Genomic DNA, 23,880 nt, shown 5'->3' with positions numbered 1-23,880 from the left:
ATTCCAAAACAGAATCTTGAGGCAGCAGGGCCTCAGGACAGAGGAATCTGCACTGTAGCATTCTGGAGCCAGCCAGCAGATAGGCTCTTGTGATAATGGTGACAGATGAGGCTGGTGTGGAACTGGAAACAGACACCAAGATATCTGAGCAGCAGGGCAGCAGGGCAGCAGTGCACAGTACGCTAACAGCACTTACACTGAGCTGCCACATGACATTCTTGAGTTTTTGTGACCCCATGTGCCCCCAGAAAGCATTTTAATGAAGCCTTTTAAGATTCCAATAGTACTTACACTCCTAAATGGAGCCACTCTTGTTATAGGTTGATAGACTGGGATACATCTGAGTCGAAAGCCTGATAAAAGCTTTGACTTCAGCAGGACTTGATACTGAAAAATGTCAGCCAGCCTTTTCTTTTTTAACAGATATGAAACCAAACATCTTTAAAATAGACAAGGCTATATTATTCAATCTGCATTAAAGCAAGCCTATACATCAGCCATGTTCCAACATTGCCCTTTTTAATGTTTACAACTTCTATAATTTGGCTATTGCAAATATTCCAAGCAAATTACATGTGCACTCATGTAAACATCTAGACATCTAGGTACTTTATTGGAACAATCCTGACAAAGTACCTAATTTGTAACAGCAATGTCACAACTGGGACTTGAACCCACAACTTTCTAGTTTTAAGCCCAGAAACCCTAACCACTGCTCCCACAATGAAAGCTATAAACCTAACTGAGTGCATCAGATGAGCATTTCAGAAAAGTATCTTAGGCAGCACTTTGATTACATGGAGCCCAATTATTCAGAGACGGAATTTCTTTAATAGGTAGAGTATGAGTCATGCATTTGAACGTTTTTTCTACAATTTGGAATCACCAGTTATTACCCACTTAAATCCCCACCCGGTGTGGCATTTCTAATTGTTAATCAGTGCCCATGCAGCGCTCCTCTAACACTCGCCTGTCAGGCCAGTTCATCATGTGACGTGATACACTACAGGCTCCACGCTGTCTGGCGGCAGAGATGGCACCAGCTGGAGGACGGTCCCCTCTTTCTGCGAGCTTACAGGTGCCTCTCAGGTGCCAGACACCATTACTGCACACAAGAAACCTCTTCCAGGTCACACCCTCTCTTGATGATGCCCATCACAGCACGCCAAGGACTTGCTCAGAGCTTGAACCAGCAACAGCTGGACGATAGACGATAGGGATCGGCTAGCATTCCGAGTGACGATTGCATTTCTAAACGGGATTCGTGGGTGGTATTACTCACTAATACACCTCAATGTAATCTGATGACTTTCCTGTTGGAGATGAGCTATTTCGACCTGGGCCAGATGCATAAACAGAATGATTGTCTACTGAGTGCGTCCTAATTTCATCAAATCAAGCTACCAAGTGTTTGAAACGAATGGGTTAATTTCAGGGTTATCCTCCGTTTCCCAGAGTTCTTCTTGTCAACTTTATTGGAAATGAAAATCACTTCTCGTTCAAGCTATTTGCCATGTGAGTTTATATTTTTCTAAATCATTTTTCCCCAGCTGGAGGCTAATTGAATGGGACCCAAGAGACATGTATCTCCTCCCGGTAAGTACACTGTGTGCTTCAGGAGGGTGAATCAAATCAAGTACTCCCTATGACTTTCAGAGGCCTTCCACTGCTCCCTCTGCTAATCACAGTGTGCTTCCATCTAATTGGCATGCTTGCATGTTTATTTTATTTATTTTACTTTATTCCAGGCTAATCCTGATTCTAAAAAGGCAAATAAGTGGGTGGGAGTTTGCCGGAGTGTAATAGTTTTTCGCCGAATTCTTAATGTTTCCATCTAGGAGAGAAATTGCAATTTGAGATGCTAAACGCTAGATTAATATAAGACCTGCAACTTTCCCTTTGCGTTATTTTTGAAGGGCTGAATTGCAAATGACACTGGATTCAGGGTATCGGTGCCTGAAACAGGCAAACAAATCCATATGGAATCACAAGCTTTTGGCAGTCAAAAAGCAGTCCTCAGCTTGGTCAAACACGCACGAGCAACTTTTTTAACGTGCTTTTCTTTGTTTTCCTTAATAATTGATTAATCCAAGCAGTCTAGACGGTGCAATACTTAATGCTCCTCCTCAGCGAAATCTCCCCACACACCCCCCCCCCAGGGCTGTTTGATTACAGTGAAGATTTCCGAGGAAAGTATAATTAAACGCTTTTCTGCAAAAAGAATTCCCGTAGGAATTCATGCTGCTGCTCTTGTCAGTGTTTCAGCTGTGGGATTTATTTAGCAAGTTAAATGTCTCCATGCAAATCTCAATAATGTACCTTATCACAAATGCTGTACAGGCCTCTGCCCTGATAACACTGAACAGCGTCCTCCGGTTGCCTGTGTTGTGGGGATGTTAGCAGATGAGCTGAGTTGTGGCTAAAAGGCACAGGGCTGAAAGCCGAGGCCCACAGCTCAGGAGGGCATAATGCCTACCGAGACGTTAATTCCCTCCATGATCAAAGCGTCCCAGGCTAAGAAGTAATAAGAGAATCCACGTATTGACTCAGTAGGGGAGGTACGCAGGACTGTCGGCTTAGCTTTAATCTGAGCCACTCCAGCCTGTATTTCAGGGTTTTCGTGTGTGTTATGGATGTATGCTGGTGTCACTGGGGTATAAACACATTCCCCAGTGTTTTAAGATTCAGTTAGTCCCTGTTTTTTGGAATGCCTACTGAGACTGGCTTCTGGATTGCCAGAACTCATGGGAAGGCAATACCAACAACAAAAAGGGCAAGGACTGTACACACAGTGAACAGGCAAGGACTGCAAATCTTTGTGAAATAACTTTACAGACTACTGGATCATAACTAAAGCACATACTGTATTATATCAACATTTTAAATGTTACATTGTTGAGATTTCTCTAGTACCAGTATAAAAACTATAGAGCTATACAGCTGGAGAGGGTTCTAATATATGTGCATGTAGCTAATTTGTGATTATTTACACACCACAAGAGCGCACTAAAATTTCAGTAACTTAGCTGAAGTGATTACATGGACTGTGAATGATGGTGTGCATTTTGAAATAGGTTAACTTGTTTGTAAAAGAATCACGTAAAATGTTCGAATAAAAGAACAACTGCCGAATTGCAGTTCTTTTCCAAATTAGATGTGGATGACCAAAGTTCTTCTTATAGACATATGCTGCATTGAATATATAAATACAGAAAAGTTACATCCCACATACTGTATGCAATGATAAATGATGACTACAAAAAGTGAAAAATGCACTCACGAAACACTGGTCTTTTTGCTGAATATCAAGTAAGATGCTCAGTGAAATTTTAGTATGTGACCTATACTACAGATTTATGGAAGGTTATTGTTGCATAGAAATATCAGTATCTCAGAAATAAAGGTTTTTTTATATTTTAGGTAGTTACAGATCTGATAGCACAAAGGGGAAAATCTCCCCAAGACTCACTGCTATTAAGGGAACGAACACTTGGCACATTATATTGTCTAAATAAAGATCAGTAATGTAAGTTAAAGCAAACCTGTTTTGCCCATTGGACAAAAGGAATGACCTGTTTGGTTTTGATTCCATGACTCATGACATTTGGCTCTCACTGTCTGTCACCTCAGACAAGGCTCTCGTCAAAGAAAGGCAACACTGTTTGTGTAGGATGACAGCACAAGTTTTCTTTTTCTTTCTCCTCCTTTGCTGTGAGCTCCGCGCAGCTGTAAAAACTTCTCCTGGAGGACTTCCCAATGGGAATGACTCACCCAGGTGAATAATTAATGCTCTGGAAAGGTAGAACATCTCATTCCAGTCCGTACTTTGGATGGAAATCAAAGAACCAAACAGCAAACAGTAGCCAGCAGACCACTCCAGGGCTTCACTGAGAAACACCAGCATTAGCCTAGATAAGAACATATAACTTGTAACATCAGTGAAGGGAGGGGAGAGTATTTATTAGAGAAATAGAGGGTGTGTTAAGTGGCTCATTGTATTGGAAAAGTCATATATTTGTCAGACAAGCTGTTTTGAAGAAACCAATAAGGTCTTTTATAGCTCTGGAAAGTAGCTGTAAGTGATCCTCATGAGAATGTGTGTGTGTCAGGTGGGGGGTAGTGAGTACTCTTTCCAACAGGGCAATGGTATTTCAAACTACTAATAAAAACATTGTAACACTTGTAACGTATAAAGAACAGGTAATGGTATTCAAATACCATTCTTGTGTGTAGCCTAATTGTTAGCATAACAACACACTGCTTTTGATTATATATTAAATGTAGAGCAAAGCCTATAATTATGATTTTAAGAACACTAAAAAGTGTGAAAAATGCAAGACTTTTCTGCTCATTTGAAATAGAGCAGAAAGCAGCTGCTGGTAGCTTTTGGCTTCTTTGACACAGCTTTGGTAATTAGTTCAATTAAGGAATAAAGAATTCTTGGGGCAGGAGTGGGAAGCAATGATTAGGGCTCTGAACTCCTAACTGGAAGGTTGTGGGTTCAAACCTCCAGGTGAAACATTCCCATTGTACCCTTGAGCAAAGTACTTCACCCTCATTGTTTCAGTGAAAAACCCAGCTTTAGGAATATGTGCAAATGTACAGTAAGTCGCTTCAAATAAAAGTCTCAGCCACATACACATAGAAAAACAATGCCTCCCGAGAAAGAACGCAGTGATAAAGCAATAAACCTCACAAATAAACCTCAAGGACATCCACAGTCCCTGTAAGAATGCAGGAAACTCCTAACAGCTGTGACCTATTTAGTTTCTATGTGAGGAGATCCAGCCATCATATCACCAGCTCTGACTCCCTGTCACCAGGCCAGGGAAATTTGTGAGGTGTTTAGAGTGACCTCTGACCTGGCAGTGCATTACCAAAGTGGTGTTGACAAAGTCTTTAAAGTAGGAGCAGCTCATAAGGTGCCATCTCCTGAGTCCTTACTGTTAGATAACAAGTTTCTGGGCTTCTCACTGCCAGTGCCCAGTTCCTACTTTTTGTAACACTCCAAACTCATACATATTAGGATTGGCGCTTGTAGTTCTTCAAAATTCTTTTTTATTCCCTTTTAGATTCTTTGCCTCTAGCCTTTTATTTTTTTGTTTAATGTCAATTTAAACCAGTGGCAATCAGTGATATCAGAGTGGTGTCAGATTTCAATTAAACGATTTGCCAAAAACCAAAGCAACATGCCCCCTGTTGTTTAGGCGGCAGTATTGCTAATCGATAGCGGGTCTCCTAGAATTATTTTTTTAATCTCAACGGTTGTTTTAAGGAGCTCAGCGCTGGCCTTTGAAGAGGTAAACTGAGTGGGTGGTGCTGAGTTCTGTGTTGTGCAGAAAATTCAGGCTTTTGATTAATTAGATAGCATAATTCCATCTGCAAAGATGGAGGAAGCCTAAAATCACTGTACATGTTAAATATGGTTTTTAACGGATGTTTGGGATGGAGGACAGAGATATGATTCTCCTTCACCTGTGTTTTCCTAATTCGGAATTCTCCATGCCATTGTAAATACCATAGTAAGCTCTTCTCCTCTTTGCATTCATCTCTCTGCATCCCTCCTCCACCTTCACAGCTGCACCTTGGTTCACTCCTCCCTCTGCATGAGGGTCCCAACATCCTCGTCCTACAGCCAGCTGGTCACCCTTCACCAAGCAGGCTAGAGCTTCAAAAAAGTTTCTAAATGCATTTAATTATTGTGTGTTTATTGTGTGTTGCACTACCTTATAAATTTGAAGATATATCCAGTCTGCTAACGGTAATACGTGTCAATATTTTGCCAAATAAAAAATGTTTCATGATGAAACTTCCATATTTAATAACTGTAAACAATGACTTCTGTCCGTGGTCTTGATTGTTTCCCACTCATTTATTTTGGTGTAGGGAACATGTCAAAATCCTATGCCCAGAGAAGGTCAGATAGAGTTCGCGGAAATGCTCAGTGGACACCCCAGGTAAGATAAGGATCAGCATTTACACACTACTTTCAGAATTTTTCATCTAAAGGTTGGATTTTGGGGCCCAAATCAGGTTTAAGACAAGTGGTTTCTTGATCCTATCTGAATTTTATTTCCCAAACTACGTAGGGCCTGGATAAATAGTGTGACCTTGCATTCATGGTAATAACGGAATGGATGTTAATTCTATTTGCTGCTACTTGTTTTTTTTTTAAAAAAAACATACATTTTGCTACAAGCTCTTTTTTCCTGTATTTTCGTATTTAAGTTTTGTACAATATCATTACCTAGAAAGAGGACACTTAAAAAAAACGAATACATTGGGTTCTGTGTGAAATGGCTAAGCTTTTTTGAAAAACTCAGGTTTGCACATTGGTCCACAGACCAAAAGCATTCTGCTTCAGAGGGCTCTAGCTTTGACTTATGTTGCACTTCATCCGATGAAGAGACTCCGCCTGTCTTTCTCCTCCTTGTGTTTGATGCTGTTTGAAGGGTTGGCTTGGGGAAATCGGTGTGTTTTAAGTGAAACTGACACCTTTACCAAACAAAGAGTGTGCTATCTGTCACAACATCCTGGCAGGAAAGATTTAGTGTTGCTCTTTTTCTCAATGAGTTTCAATTTGACTGTCTCTACAGTACACGTCTCCTCAAACACAGTTTATTTACCTCCTGTTTCAGCGGAGAACAGGGGCAGAGATACCCTGGGGGTGAGGGGAGGAGAAGGGATGTCACTGCTTACCCATGCTAAACAGTGTTTACAAACTCAGGCCGGCCTGCCCCAGCACAGGAAACAGGGAGATGTCATGAATCGGCTGTGCAAACAAAAGAAATCCCTGTCCTGCACAAAACCAGGAGAAACGAGGCACTGAAATACAAGTCAAAGTTAAAACTCTGTCATGCAAAAGGTATACATTAGAACATAAAGTCGTAAGAAAGGTTACACATGAGAGGGTCCATTAGACCCTTCTAGCCTATTCTTGAATTAGTAGTTAATTGATGCAAGGATCTCATCCAGCTGTTTCTTGAAAAACACCAGACTATCAGCTTCACCAATATGGCTGGTGTAGCTTGTTCCACACCGCCACAACCCTTGGTACATCAGCCTCTTATATGTTTCCATCTCTCTGACTGATAGCATTGATACAGTGCTATGTCGTACACTCGCCTTCCCTAAAAACATTTCCCACTATTCCAAGTCCTTCCAAACAGAAAAACAAATGTAAACTATTTCCATTTCACATAAAATGCATTCAACACATAAATGTTCCTTTAAACCCATTGCTGGAGCACTTGCTCCGTGTTTTGTTTCACATGTTAGATGCTGCAAGCCATTTTTAAATATGTCCTATTTGGACAGCTGAGTGAAAACTGGCACTGCTCATTTAGCCTTATCAGCTTGCTTTATACAGAAGCCTTTACACTGACCTGCATGTATCGCGTGTGCAACATGCATTAGATATGAGTCATGTTATCAGAGGCAAAAGGCACATACAGATTGCAGGCTTGGTCTGAGTTACGCCATTTCAAAAGCTGATCTGCTGAAGGTACAACCACAAAAACAGCTGGATTAAAGTATTAAGGCCGTGTTTACAGTAGGATAGATGAAATGCAGTAATCTTTTAAATCAGCTTATGTTATGAAAGTGTACATGGTATAAAAGCTATGCATCAGTGAAGATAGGATAGGTTTGCTTAGTACAGTGACTCACTGTTCTATATGTGGTTAGCTATTTCATTACAGTGAGGATGAGGAATGCATATTGGAATAATAATCAGCAATAGTAGGACTGTAGTCATAATAGCAGTATTTGAATAGTAGTATCATTAGTGTTAGTATTGGTCAGCATCCTGCCTAAATAAATTTAAAAGTATTATCAACAAAATGATGATGAACAGAAGCTATGCCATGATTTTGTTTGATAGGGCTGCTTTCAGTAAGAATTTCCTCTACCCGCTCTGAATTGTTATTAATTCCGATTTCCAATTAGCAAACACAGAAACGAGGGCAGAGTAAATGTGAGCTTGCAGCTATTACGAAAAGAAAATCACAGAAGTTATTTGGACTTACTAACAGGTCCCTTTGGGCCTGCTCTGACAGAAAACAGCGCTGAGCCTTGTGAAACAGCCATTAGGGGTAAAAAGCGACAGAACACGTCAGTGCAGCTTGTTAGGACACCCCCCCCCTCGTTAGGAGATTTCTCACCCCCCAGTTCTGATCCTTCCACTGCTTGCCTGTGGAAACTCCCAGTGCAGCCAGCTTGTAGGGAGTGGGCAACAGCTGTTTGGAAAGAAGCTACACTTAGTGGATCGTAAATAAACATACTGTCTACATACATATTGTGCAAAGCAAACTGCAGTTTATACCATCATCAGAGAACAGGACTTCTCTGATGTTTCCACGAATGATTTAACACTTTTCGGATCCCCCCAGTTTTCCTCATTTGCAAGGTAGTAAACACCAGCACAAAAAATCCTGGACCAGTGCCACAGAATATTGGATTTTTGGACATCGCTGATACCGTTTTGAACATGTTCTGCTGAAGCTGATCGATCCTTCTAAGTGTGGACAAGAGCACTGGGCTGTTTCATTCCTGCTTCAACAGATTGATTCCTGAATTGCCGCAACTGTGGAGCACAAACTCATTTACACCATTATCCCAGCCTGTTGTATTTAACAGAGCTTGATCAATTGATGTGCTCGGTCAATTGATTAACTGATTGATTGATTTATCGATGGGCCCTCTTGAACTGAAATGACTTTTACCTAAAGGGATCCTGGAAGAGGGACATCATAAATCGGTTTCGATGCAGATCATGTGCGCACCAGGGACTGAGTGGAGAGGAAAACACAAGGGTAACAATACACTGACATTTCAATCGAGTTGAAAGTGATTGCCTGTACGAGTCAATTATGTAAGCAGATTACGTTTAGAAATCCTTGAGATTGGCAGGGTGACATAACAGCCATGGGTGAGAATGAAGCTGTCAGGGCAGATGCTGGGACAGAGTGAGTCTTGGGTTGAAAGAGGGAGCTAGGACCACATCTGGTAAATTACAAGGAGGAGGAAGAGAAATTTCAAGGATTAACCCCTTCCTCCAGGAAGAGGCAATACAAAGAGATCTACGGAATCTTCACCTCAGGGTAGTCTTCAATAAACCAGCATTTCAATAGAAGGACAAATAGCACGCAAGTACGGTTTTTTATACATACCTTTACAAAATGTTAATGACAAGGAAAAGAAAAAGATCCTCAGGAGTTTTCAGACAAAGCCTTCAGAATCTTTAAAGTCTTCATAACAAGCAGCTTTTTCTGCAATTAAAGATGTTTATTCTATTTCTTTCACAGGATTTGCCCTTGTCCTTGGATTTTCAGTCATAGGTCAAAACAGAACCTAAGAAACACAACCACACAAAGAGAATACTTATATGTATACTTGTATATGTGTATACTTATACACACAATAGCTGGGGAACCAGCTGGTATATGAATGGCATACAACACCAGAGCATCAAGGAAAAGCCAAGCATGTTGAGAAGCAGAGAAACAAGCTACTGTAGTTTCTGTGCTGATCTGCGACTATGTGGCCTGGTGCATCTCTCTGTCAGGGTGAGGAGAGAAGAGAAACCAATCAAAGAGCTAATATCATGACACCCCTTTGTGTACTCCAGATGCTCAAATGAGGGAACAGCGAGCTAAGACAAAACATCCAAATTATTATAGATGCACAGGCAAGCCACATAAAAAAAGCTCCTATCTCTCAATAGAAAGGCCTGGGAGCTTATAGCATTCCATCACTCATATACTGTACTATTTTCAAATGTGTCCTGAAGTATAAACTCAACAAGATCTCCAAAGCATCACTGTGTTATTTTATACTTCTTCCTTTTTTAAGGAAAAAGAAAACACCAACATCACAATCAGTAATTGAGATACTCCAGGAACCCTTATGCATAATGAGAAGATATATAATTCTTTAACCTGGGGAAAGACATTGTCATAAAGAACCGAAGCATTCCATCTGTAGTGTTCTACTATATGTTCTGTATAAAATGATGGAAATACATTGCTTGCCAGGATAGGCTCCGACTCCCAGGCCACCCTGAACTGGATGAAGTGGGGAGAAGATGGAGAGCTGGATGTTAGTGAAAAGGGGAATCAAACTACCTTGGATGGTTCAATCAAATTTTGATTTGAAAATTGAATCCCCAAAATCCTCTGACACATCCCTCCCTTTCCTAAACAGAAAGACAGTAGCCAAGTTGCTTTCTGTGAATCATTTAGTGGCCAGGTTCTGTTATTCTTCTCTCAAATTGCAACCTAAGAGAACCATCTGTCATATACAAATGTGGTGTGCAGCACAGCATGAACAGTGGCTTCCACTAAGTAAAGAACTGGGCTTGGTTTAGCACCTCCATACACTCTCTGAGCCCTCTATTCGCTGGACTGACTGGCTTTCCTATAGAGCTTAAAAGCCAATTCAACAGTCCAGTGAACACAAAGCGAGAGCTGTTCCATCTTTATACAAAGGCATAATAACAAAAAATATCAATATCATACAAACAATTTCTTTTGTTTCCCCCCATACATGAAACTGAATGACCCCTTGACAAGCAAGAGGGTTGGAAACCAGCAAACGTAAATGAAAGGCTTGAACAAGGCTGCAGGCTGGCAGAGCTCCCAATATACAAAGAGGAATGCCGGGAGCCCTCACCCTCCAATACTGTAGAGAGGAAAAAAAGCCGGAAGACTGAGAGAAACATTGTGAAACCAGGAGCCTTGTTACTGTGTCTGACCATCCTGTAACAGAAATAAACTTCCCTCCCACACACAAACTGACTTCTATAAACACGGAGATTAAAATATGGAAAAAGCCACAGGAAATATGACAATCTCTCAGTCATTTGATACTGTTTCCAAAGAGCGCTGATCCCTCTCTCTCAGTATGAGTACAGGCTGTGTGTGTGTGTCTGTGCAGGGAGAGGGCAATGCTGGGGAGGGAACTGGCGAGGAGGGGCTGGCATTTGTATAAATGGAAAAACATACCCATGCTGCAAAAATAAAGCCTAATCGACACCAGCTGTCTGAAAAGTACACAGAGAAAGAGACAGCTTTAATTAAGTCAGGCATCGGATTTAAAGAGACAGTGGGACACATTGTTTTTTTGTCTCATAGCCTCTGGATACTGCAGGAGCATCAAATGCAGAAAATACATTTTTTTTTAAGTAGGACAGGGACAGGACTGTTTTCTCTGACTCTGGTTTTTATTTAATGACCTGCCAAAAATCCACTGGGGGAAAAAAAAAACTAATAATACTCGTCTCATTTTGACCAGCAAACACACGCATAAAACAGACAAGAGATTTCATTTACGTGCAAAGTCACTTCTGCTGCATGCTTGGCTATTTGAACTTGAATTACATAGACAACATAAGTGGCTTCAGAAACCTCAGACACACAAATATTTATAAGAGGGATTTTGGAAAACTACAGGATGTATGTATTTCTTCCAAATCTATGATTGAATAAAAATAATAAGAAACCAAAAACGACTATTGTTACACCAACAACCACAATATTGATTACTACCCAATTACTGCTGCTACTAATATAATATAATATTATATAAAGCATAATATTACTGATGCTTCTCATTCTATTAATGATCATCATGTAAGTATTTCTTTAGAGGCAGTTGGATACTGATGGATTTGCCAATAAATTCAAAGTCGGTAATGCATTACTAGGTTTTCTAGCAATGACACCAAGTTTTTCCAAATAATTGCAGCTTTATAGGCACAGTTTTAGAGCACTAAATTTGCTGCATTGTCGCAGTAATATTTTTAGTACTATAATAAAATGAAAGAGAATACTTTCAGCCATCTGTTAAAATATTGCAAAAGGTGTGTGGTTTACATTCGGACCATAGGTTTCATCCCTGATTTGAGTAATATCTTTATTTCAAAACATTTTTATTTCTTGTCGTAGTCTGCCTTTGAAAAACCAAGCATAAATATATTGTGAGAGGTAAGAAAAGGCCAGCAAACAAATATTGGAACAAAGACCATTTGTGTTTCTGATGCCCCATAGCCTATTGAAGCAAGCATTGATTTGGAATTGGAAGGCTGTGAAGATACAGGAGTCATGATTTATTGCAACACCTTGTTTCAGAACTAGCACTGGTCGATCGGCAACATTTTTCCAATTCTGCCTGTGTGGCATATGCGAGGAATCCACATTTCTGGGATGGAAGAATAAAAATAACTCTTTGTGACCAATAAAGACGACAAAGAGCAAAAAAAAATGGTTCTTATCATGTCTGGCCTCTAATCTGGAACTGACCTAAAGCTCACTCCCAGTGTGAGGGCACCACAGTGAGTGCTTGCAGTTGTTGAGAAAGTTACAGACCCGGCCTGCAGTCCTGTGTTCAGACGCCCTGTAATTATCCCTAAAGGTAGCAGACAGAGCACAGCGGGCAGAGTCGAGCCATGCTTATCCAGACGGGCACCTACCCACCAGAGACCAGCTCGCCAGGTGGGCAGGACCTGGCAGACGGTGTGGCACATGGGACTCATTAAAGCTCACTTGGATGTCTGAGTCAAGTTTAACAGATAACAATCAGGCCTTTTAAAAAAAAAACCCCAAACAAAGCAAAACAAAAATTCCTCTTGGTCAGAATCGCTTTGATGTGCAGGTTCAGTTCCAAATTCAGCAATGCCTGTGAGGGCGGCCTGCCCTACTTGGAAATCTGCTGTCACAGGAAATTATCTTCACCGGTACAGAAATACAAAACACGGTAGTATTTGTAGAGCGCTGTTGAATCTCTCTGGACACAACAGCACTGTCACTTGGGTTAACGGTGGGAAACAGGCAAGGATCCAGGTGGTTGGTGTGATGGCTACACACTTACGCACAAATGTGTATCTAATAAAGCCTATGGTACATATGAACATCTAGGTATTTGTCATGGGTTGTTACTCGATAAGTGGTAGGTGGCACAACAGCGAGTCTGCTATTAACTAACCCTAAAAAATAATAATAATTGCTTACACTTATATAGCACTTTTCTGTACGCTCCATTCAAAGTGCTTTACAGGTAATGGGGACTTTCCTCCACCACCACCAATCTGTAGCCCCAGTTAGATGATGCGATGGCAGCCATAGTGCACCAGAACGCTCACCACACATCAGCTATCAGTGGGAAGGAGAGCAGAGTAATGAAGCCAATTCATAGATGGGGATTATTAAGAGGCCATGATTGGTAAAGGCCAATAGGAAATTTGGCCAGGACACCGGGGTTACACCCCTACTCTTCTCAAGGAACACCCTGGGATTTTATAAAGACCACTGAGAGTCAGGACGGAGGCTTTTTACAATATAGTGTCCCCGTCACTATACTGGGGCATTAGGACTCACACAGATCACAGGGTGAGCGGCCCCTACTAGTCCCACTAACACCTCTTCCAGCAGCAGCCTAAGCTTTCCCAGGAGGTCTCCCATCCAGGTACTGGCCAGGCTCACACCTGCTGAGCTTCAGTGGGTTGCCAATTGTGAGTTGCAGGGTGATATGGCTGCTAGCTTAAATAAGAGCAATAAAAGGGGTTTGAACCTGAGGGACACAGCCCTGGGACTTACTGGGGCAATTCCAGATGAATTATGGAAACGTGGGAACCTATTCTGAATATGTTGCATTCTTATTTAAAAACCAAAATGAATCATCCACATTACTTTCAATTCCTTTTAAATAAATGAACTGAGGAAAAACCATACACTTCACATAAAGCACATAAAAGCAGTTTTGGAATTAAAAATAAAAACCAAAACATGTTAACTGCTGTTTAGAAATCCAGCCATCTTCAAAGCACACCTTGTAATTCCTTTGATACTCAAACTGGAGGTCGATACAAAACCATGCTCCTATTAGGAACTCTTCGCTGCATGGTCTGTTTATTTAATTAAACATGGAGTTCTGAGAAAAAAAAATTAAGGAAGGTAATCAAAACAAACATTTGTTAACATGTTGCAGAGAAAGTGTCTGGACAAAACAATCCATCTAAGATGTTATTCCCCTTGAATGTTGACCCAGGGGGGCCTTTTTAAGTGTTCTGCAAGAGGTAGAGAATTATTTGCTGCTTAAATTGACCTTTGTTTCTGCAACGCACTTGTCTCTTGATACAGCACTCTGACTCTAAAATTATCGCGACTAAAATGCTACCAGGAGCTGATGTAAAAATAACATCACTAACAGGGCTCTCAAGCGCTGTGCAACAAGCATCTTGCCTACCCATCAGTGAGAGTTTGGCATGGCCGAGGTGAGTTTGACTCGACAGCAATCTTATTTATGACACGTTGAGTCCAGGGACAGCCAGAGAAGGACATATCCCTGAAGATGACATACTGTGAAGTGCACCTCACTCCCCACTTTAATTAATAACAGTAAACACAGGCACTCTAATGTGGGAAGATGAGTGAGAATGGAGGAGATGCGAACACAGACAGTGGTCTGAAAGCCAATAAGAGACGGGCCAAGCTTAACAGCCATCCTAGATGTTCTTTGAACTCCTTGTATTGTTTTTGCAGCGGGTGTTTCCTCCTCCTTTTTAAATATTGAACAATATTATACTACTGTGTCTGGATTCTCCAATTTCTCGTACAAATCTCTGCCTCAGGGCTACTAAATAATTGCCTTGATTTCACTGACAGAGAGCCAATCAACTTTCTATTCTCTCCCCTTTGCTATTGCTATGTCTGCTGGCTTCAGGCCCTAACGTGTCTTTCTAATCGCTTCAAGAATCTTGCTTGCAGATCACATGAAAGGCATGAAATACTGTTTTAACCCCTGATCCGCCAAACTGGTAGACATGAAGGTGTCTGTTTCAGTACCATAATCATGTGGACTTTTCCTCAGTGCACTCAGAATACACCAGAAATGGGGGGAAATTGCAGGCAAAAAGAGGCAAGTTTAAATGACTAACCCCACTTACGTTTTAGTTTTGTTGGAACTAATTCAGCATCTGGTGGAGAGTCTATAGAGAGATCCACAGATAAAAAGAACCAAGACACCTTCTGCCTTTATGCATGTTTTTGAGTAATGTATCACCATTTTCCATTCTGAACTTTTATTTTGCTTTGAAGAGAAACCTATAACAGCAATATCCTGCTAAGGTGGATGCTGCACACTGCTGGTGGTGGAGGGGAGTCCCCATTACCTGTAATACACACATAGTGAATTCTGGAAATTAAACATCAGACTTCTTGCATGAATAACACTGGTTTATGAATTGAAATCAACACAAGAAGACAAATAGCAGTAATGCCCCTGACAGCTAAAATAGAATATTTTTTGTTTTGTGATAAATATTAACCATCACTGTCTATCTGAGATCCAAATATTTTTGCAATATTTCAGCTCCTGTGGTTGAGGCAAAGCTTAATGACTACAAAGCTACACTCCTTCACTGGAGCCTAGGTTATGTATGGACAGCCAAAATAAAAGTCATGTAACTTCAGCTGTCCCATTACTGCTTCTAATTCTTCTCCTGCCCAGTGCAACAGGTTCAATTATATGACCTTTAAGAAGTATACAGTTTTTGTTCACATTGCCTAAAGTGCCTGACACTTTGTTCTCCCACACTTTCAATATTGCCTTTCCCCCTCCTCCTGTCCTGGAAAAATACATGTAGCTCTGATAGCCATGGTAAGCAGTCCTACAGATGTTCTCTATTTTGTATTTTAGTGTGACCAGAGCCAAATACAATACATTATAGCAGGTGCAATCTAACCAGAAAATTGTTTAGCACTGTCACAGCTGTCTGAGATTAGCATGCTTTTTCACAAGTCCTACATGGAAACCGTATGTTTATGTAGAAGATAAATGTGGAGGAGCTTTAGCCTATAAAAACATTCAATAAAAGATGGACAGCCAGGAAGGAAGCTCTGAGGACCTGTCTGTTCTTGGCTTCCCTTGCTAGAGAGATTGATCCAATCATACTCAAAAGACAGGGCACTATTTAATTAACTCGATTCAATTCAATTCCGTTTTACTTTTCCAAAGGGAAAGCTCTCGAGATTATATAATCTCATTCATAACAAGGCTTTCTCTAGAACATAGGAGCAGCAGCAACATTCAAACGCTTCATGTGTAAAAAGGAATCACAAGCACAAACTGTTATCATTTCCTGGGAATCAAGTCAGCCCCCGTTCAGTTAAGAGGCAATAACAGTATAAGGAGAAATAAACATAAAAATAAATTTGTTTGCCAAGCAATCTTGGTGGTAAAATAAAAGTTAACAGCCTTTAGCATCTTAGAAGTGCATTCCTTGATACAGATGGAGGTTTTCTATAATTTCTGTGCAGCACTATAATTAAATCCGACACACGTCTATATATCTTAAACAATTTTTGTTAAACACTCAGTAATAACTATAAACAGTAAATCTGCATTCCCCTCATTTGTGCTGTATTCCTCTTAGCAGAAAACTCATTCACAAGCAGAAGCACCTGTACAGAGAGTCATTCAATGATAAAAACTGCAAATATTCTCACAGAGAAGACACAGCATCTCGTTCCACAAAGTAACAGCCAATCAAGCATAAAAAACTTGATAGAATATGCATGAGTGGAGGGCACCTTGGTGTGCTCTCCTTCACAGTCTCTCTCTCACCCTCCCCTCCATGATAATGTCAGAGCAGAGGGTTTCATCAGAAACATGAGAGAAATGTCTGCTAACATTACAGTTCTCAGCACAGAGAACTCTGGGATCAATCACACTCTGCCCTTCTAAGAATTGAGTAAACACTTACTGTATGAATTTCTTTTAAAGCCACAGATAAGAAGACCACGTTGGACAATTGGGATTGTAACTGTATTTATATGCTCTTCAGCTCTGCCCAACTGTTTTCTTCAGTATGAAGAATATTCCACTGACAAACAGCCTGTAAAAACACAGGCTTTAAAGGCATGTTTCTAAAATAAGTCCTTATAAAGAAAGAAAACTATCCAGACCATGTTCAACTGAGACAGGAAAATAATTTTTCTGTTTCAGAATTGGATTGAAGTCAACCAAACTGATACTTCTAATGGAACAACAGAAAAGCCACTGGAGAGAAGAGGCTATTCAGCTTCATGAGGCCCATCAGATACTCTACCACTGGCAGAGGGAAGAAGGACAAAATCCCTTTTAAACTCCTCAGGGCAGGGAGCTAATTAACCTTCACCTGTATGTCCTCTGGAGGAGTGAAAAAAACAGCAGCTCGCAAAACCCCCCCGGCACCCTGAACATGCACACTCCACACAAACAGCTGCTCCACCTCAGAAGTGAACCCAGGACTAAGGAGCTGTGATAGTCATAGTCAACATCAGGCCATCAGGTTACCTCAGGGCTTGCCTCAAATTTCTGCTTTCGTTTCGCATGAAAATAGAAGGGTACACGAATTGTAAGGTTTGGTGTTATCTTAGGTAGTAAGAGTTTTGTGATCGATACAAATTTAGCTCCATACCTTGGTACATATATGTGTATATAGCAATTACTACACAACGTATGTATAAGGGTATATCAAAAGCAAATTATTTCATCACTATCAATTCCCTACATTTTTACTTACAATGGGTTATGTGTTAAACTATACAATTCCATATCTAAAATCACACCACTCTTTGGAAAGAGATTCATTAATAAAAATTCATTAAATTCAAAAAGGACAATTTTACAGATTCAAAAGGCATAAAGAAACAGCACTTACCTCTCTTTGTACATACATTAGGAGATTCTTCATCAGTGTGGTCTGGTCTCAGACCTGATACCTGTTTTGTAGAATGTGTGAAATCAAATGAAGTTGATTTTAACAGCCTTTAATTTTTTTTACCACTGGCAACTAGAAATAAGGTTGGGATATACTTTCTTATGCATCATGCTATGTTCTACAATATAGTCACCTTTCTACAGTAACCAGCCATCACGATTTAGCTGTTGATTCCTCATTAAGATCACAGTAGCATCCCTGAAGAACAGGGTGCAAGGCAGGACTATGGACAGGACAGAGTGAGTGCCTACGCACACACAGGGGGAGTTTAGAAACATCCATCGGCCCAAACCCGAATGCCTTTGGGAGACAGTGGAGGTAGGGGAGCATGCAAACAAAACAATGCACCCCAGGCATGTACAAACCCAGAATCTAGAACTGTCAGACAGGAGCGCTGACATCTAAGCCCCCACCCGTGGGATCTGTCACTCAGCAAAACCCGTAGATGTGTGTATTTTACCTGTATATGTAACTGTAAAGCTATATATAACTGTATATGTACCTGCATTGACAGTATATCTACTGTATATAGAACTGTAACTTTTATTTTGTAATTTAAGCTAAATACATATAACTGTATATGTACATGTAGAAATAACCATATTTGTCTGTAGAGAACCAGAGGCTGATGACAAAGAACTGGGTAGAGATATACCTTGTTACAGGCTGGTTCAACATAGTGCTCTCAGTTATTCGTCTTTCTGAAGTGCAGGGAGAAAATCTGACATTTTTTATTAGAAGGAATTTCAAGCTTCATATTTGGAGATGTCATGGCAGTTGAGGACTAATCTCCCTACGGCTTGAAATATGTTAATTACATTGTATTACCCATGAAGAGCTGCTGGACGTTGAATAATTTACTGGAATTTATTATTCAATCAAACTGAACCAGAATAAGAAGATAATGTGCTGTTTTTTAAAAGACACTTCTAAAACCATTTGTGTTTCACTGTAGACAGGAACTGGTTAGGGGCTACAATGTTTTCTTAATAGGGATAAAATAAACATCTCCACAGAATTTAAAAAAGTGAAAAACGTTTCCTAACACTTTAGATTTTGTCACCCCATGACTGGATTTCTTACATTTAGGATTCCAAAGCATCAGGTTGTCATTTTGCAGGTGTGAAAATAAGTAGCAGGAAAGGGCTGTTTATTCTAGAAAGCAGTCATGGAAAGAAGATTCAGACATACTAAAGACTGTACAGCTGAAGGCAAGAAGCTGTTGTTTACAAGCTAATATTCTGTCTCTTTGGAAAGAATACTCCTAGTCTTCTTTTACCCAGATCAGATACTCTAATGCGGTCTTGAAGCCCTGCTCAAAAGATAGGGTGAGTTATGATAAAAAAAATCCTATCTCTGCCACAAGCAGGGAATTATCTATGACTGAGGCACCAGCAACCCGCGTCTATTGACCTTGTTCTCTTGCTTGGTCCCTGTCCAAAGTGGCTGTGTGAAATAGGAAAAATGTTCATTTGCAACAGACGTCGCAGCAAAGTGGAAAGCTTTTCACTGCTAAATTTCACATTCGTGGTACAGATCTGTTTTGAGGCTCTCCTTTGACTGGCACATGGTATATGGGACAGGCTGTGCGCCTGTTTTTCGACAGGGCTGAAAGGCAGGGCTCCAGGAAACTCAGATGCGTCTCAGCACTTTCGAGTTGTGACATAATAAGAGGAGGTGGGGAGTCAGGTGACAGGCCTTGTAATTATCTCCATGTGGCCAGACACAGCGTCTTCTGGGGAACATCTGAAACCTTTCATCTAATTGGCTTCTTGCCATCATGTGACATTCTTGAGCGTGCCAGGCACTTTCAATCCCAGACAGACACCGCAGAGCCAAGAGAACAGCAGAGGCATGCCCATCTTTGTTCTCTGTCCTATGGACAAACTTACCTCAGGGTGTGGCAAACAAGGCACAATCGCAGCACCTCCCTGAATGCAAATCTCTTCAGCTCGGCCCAGAAGAAACAGCCGTAGCCTCTCAGACAATCACAGTTTAGATTTTTACAGAGGTCTGGGCATCAAATGAGCAAGCTTTAAAGGTTTATTTAAAGCTTCTTGAGTTTGAAGCGCAACAGGGAGACAAAACTTTGAATACACAATTGGTGTTGTTGCTGCTCTTGTTTTCCAATTGAGAAACAGTAATGTACAAAAAGAAGGCATAATTTTGCCACAGGCAAACATTCTCTTACGTTGCCAACAAAAACAAGCACTGCATACCCTCAGGTTAAAAACCTAGACACCAGAATGACTTGAACTCTGAGGTGCCTTAGCTTTCCAAAGTCAAATCATGGATTTATAGTCCTTTAAGGTAGGTGGAATTTACTGTGCATTTAGGTAAATGTAGAGACTCGCTAGAAAACGAATGCAGTGTCCCCAATTACAATAATCTTCAGCTGTCATGCTAACCCGTCCTGCAGTGTTTAGCAAAGTTGTAATTGACTGTACTGAGGGAAAACGTACACACAAATACATTAGTAAAAGGGACATCTTGGATCTAAAGGTAGTCAAATCAATCTTTGTTCACAGCACAGAGATAGGTTTTTTCCCCATTGCTTTCTAAATGCATCTCACCAGCAAGTTTTTCCTGAGAGGCCAGTGCTGTCTGTGGAAGGCCCTATCCATTCAGTAAGCAACAGGCACTGAGCGGAAGATAATTCTTTTCTCTTCTATTAATGACACGGCATATGTCACAGAGACTGATGCAGAAATTGATGCAGAGGTGCAGGCCACTTCTGTGCATCATTTCACATCTTGAGTCATTACCAGACAAATCACCATCATTATCTGCAAATCCGTGGGCCCTGCTAACTTAGGAGTTCCATTTTCTGCAGCACTGCGGGCCAAATTGAGATGTAATGTGTTTGTGAAAGCTGCCTTTATCAAATTCTGCATTACTTAAATATTCAAAACAGAAAAAGGCTGCCAATGCAACCCTTCAGACAGAATGATGAATGAATTGGAAGCCAGAGCACTTACATGCCACCTATTCCATTCCCATCTTTTTGTTTAGCCCCTCTGAAATGTAGTTTAAGGTTTTGCAAGGTCAAGAAAAAAAAATACAATATGCAGCATTGATCTCTATAGAGCTTTAGCACATCCAGTTATTTCAGGATTATCTAAAACTCAAATGCTCCCAAAACCAGTAACAAAAGAAAATGATGACAGGTAACTTTACACCTTTTTATTATAAATATTGCGTAAAAGGACAGGCGCTTCACATAGCAGTGGAAAGGATGGCTGTAAGAAAGAAAAGGGCCATAGACTAAACTAATCCCTGTCAGTTTAAACAATGGATAAAGCCTGTCACAGGGTTTATATGTCTCCTTATCTATGTCTTTCATTCCTTATCTTGCTGCTGAACCTTCGACCGGTCACTGCTCTTTCTTCAGTCATTTGGACCCTGATGATTTCAGATGCGAGCAGTAGTAAAGCAATGCTAATGTTTAGCATTGCTTTCTCCCAGTTCTGGGGTCCAGGGTTTCGATTGCGAACCGAGAGACCTTCAATGTGGAGGCTTTCTCCTGGCATTCAAAGACAAGCTGGCCAGGTTACGTTGTTGCAGTGTCCCTGAGCATATTGGTATGTCCTACACAGGACTGGCAGCCCAGGCAGGGAGTCGTCCGGCCTCGTGACCACAGCTTCCAGGATAGACTCTGCGCTGCCACGGACTTGACCATGAAAGAGCGACTTTTCCGAACACCGATGAATGTAAAACACACAGCCCTGTAGGACTGTTCAAGAACTGGCCATACCTGTGGTGTGCGTTTCATGGTATATGCTTTCATACCACAGCACAGCATATGCGCAAATACCACCTCGTGCATTTGGCAGATAGTTACAAACCTCAGGAAAACGGTACCTGCCTGTAGGCAAAAAAACAGCAGAAAAAAACAAACAAACCACAGAACTAAACCAAACCAACCATGTTTTATAATACATGATTCACATGAAATATTCCTAAGACTTCCTGCATTGGTTTTAGACATCTACACTTACATACAGACAAACACGGCACAGATGCATTAGTAGAGAGGTATTTTTAAAGAATGTATGTTTTTTTTTTCCAGTTGGACAGCACCCAAACCACTCTGCCTGCCAACCAGCGCAAGCAGCCTCTGAATTCCTTGCATCTTCCGTGAGGGCGCTGAGCGGAGTCATCTGAGGCCGCAGGACCGAACCCGTGACCTCGCAGCCTCCCCACACCGTCAGCGCTAACCACCCCCTTACTATTCTGTAAACAAAGGGAGCAGGGGAAGGGGGTCAGATGAATGACTTTCCCAGAGTCAGCAGATGAGGGCTGGAGCACGAGCGGAGATCTGGTTGCTCCGCTGCAGCCCCCTGGCACGGGAGCCAGGCAGATCTCGATTACTGGAGCGGCCCTCGCGTTTCATTCCGGTTGGCGTCGCGTCTCCTAGCCTCAGCTCTGCAATTCCCATCCCAAAGACCTCCTCCCGCAAAACCTTGCCACACACATACAGTACAATACACCCACCCCCACCCACCCAGCCCACCCGCCCCCGCCTTTCTCGATTTAATCATGAAAAAGGGAAAAGTTGTGAAAGTTACACCCCAGACTCCAGGGCGCCAGGGCAGTAAGACAGAGAGAATGAATAACACAAGCGGAGAGTCAAGAAGGAATAGAGATGAGGAGGAGGGACGAGAGAGCAGCCATGATCTCCATCCTTTTTTCCCTTAGGAAGCGCAGAAAGGCACGGACTACCAGGACGCACTGCGGAACTCTCTGTGCTGGACATCCGATTCCTAATGACGGGAGTATTATAACAATTCTAATAAGGGAAGGAGAGGCCTTCAGGGCAGCACGTCCGCTTCCACGCCAGTTAAATGGCGACGTGTATCGGCTTTGGAAGGGCTGGTGGGCACCTCTGGAAATCGACCCTGGTGGAAACTCGAATATCTGCACGGCCTGAGCCGAGAGAATGATGGAATAAAGCCGATGAAGGCAATGGGAAAGGCAGGGAATATTAAACTGAGTAAAGTGAGGTGGGGGAGGGGGATAGACTGAGAAACAGATTGTAATTAAGAGCAATATCTACTGCATCATAGATGTGACATCTCTATATTCAGTGTCATAGCATTTTTACATTTAATGAAAAGGCAGCACTGCAGCCTGGATTCTCTAAAAGATGGAGAAGGAGAATATGACTAGGCGACAGTTTACTTTACATTATGCCATTCTCAATCTGCATGTGTGCTTCAGCTGTTTATACTGCACACCTGTCGTTTCTTTGGGATCTCAACATATTTCGAAAAGAGACGCCAATCCCCCCCTAGCCACGAATGATAAAATCAATCAAACCCTTTAACTGCGTCCATTTGTTAAATGGCAAGCATGTACTAAAGGTATGTAATAAACACTCACTTTGTTCACCAACTAAAAGATTATCTGCCTCCATTAGTGGAAAGAAAATATTGCAGCAGATTTTGTGCTGAGGTATATGGGTGATCCAAAGAAAGTTCAGTACGCCTGCAGAGAATTAAGTAAACCCTGTGGAGTGGAGTGGCGACGGTCTTATCTTTCTTGTACCATAACCTCCAGAAATCTTCTGGTCGTCTCTCCTCTAGCTCCAGCCCGCAGCGCCGGCGCTGACGGCACATGTGCTAATGATCAGATGTTCCAGACCTCCGGCATCAGTTTCCCAGCACCCCCTGCTGAAGAGCAGAGCTCAGTCTGCAGCCAGCAGCCCCTGTGTTCCCACCATCTGGAGCTCACCTGAGGAACTTCACAGCTACTCAAGCTGTTGTTACATCAGCCGCCTCCCCAAACGCTTTAATTAGCTGCAGCAGATCACACTCAAAACCAAGAGATTTACTCGTATAACATGAATAAAGCTAGGGGCATACAATTCAGTTTATATCCCACAAACACAAATGCATAAAACTGTACAGAAGCAAAACAATGTTTACCCAGCTTGACCGAACAAAGATTCCTACAAGTTTATATGAAAACCAAAAGTGTTGCTATCTGTTGAAAAGTTAAATATCAATTTGAAGCTCTTATTAAAAAAAAAGTCCACATTAAACGTCAAATTGTATACTCTGTTAATCCATTTGCCTGAACTCTGGAAAAAGAAAGCTTTAAAAATGTCACAGAGTGCTCTA

At 41.4% G+C, this 23,880-nt stretch overlaps 1 long non-coding RNA gene across 4 annotated transcripts; it reads left to right on the top strand.

The window, feature by feature from the left end:
• Positions 1–990: 990 nt before the first annotated feature.
• On the top strand, positions 991–23,801 carry LOC107080059 (uncharacterized). Of its 4 annotated transcripts, none has more exons than XR_011182854.1 (5): positions 991–1,078; positions 1,551–1,596; positions 5,887–5,957; positions 21,355–21,519; positions 21,828–23,801. It is a non-coding gene; the product is annotated as an uncharacterized lncRNA (long non-coding RNA). The 4 variants fall into 4 exon arrangements; XR_011182855.1 differs by having other exon boundaries at positions 21,355–21,531; XR_011182856.1 differs by lacking the exon at positions 21,355–21,519.
• Positions 23,802–23,880: the final 79 nt, after the last annotated feature.

The sequence above is a fragment of the Lepisosteus oculatus genome, chromosome 20 (assembly GCF_040954835.1).
Source record: "Lepisosteus oculatus isolate fLepOcu1 chromosome 20, fLepOcu1.hap2, whole genome shotgun sequence".
Taxonomy (NCBI): domain Eukaryota; kingdom Metazoa; phylum Chordata; class Actinopteri; order Semionotiformes; family Lepisosteidae; genus Lepisosteus; species Lepisosteus oculatus.
The sequence above is the reverse complement of the archived record's forward strand: the minus strand, read 5'-3'. Positions and strand labels throughout refer to the sequence as shown.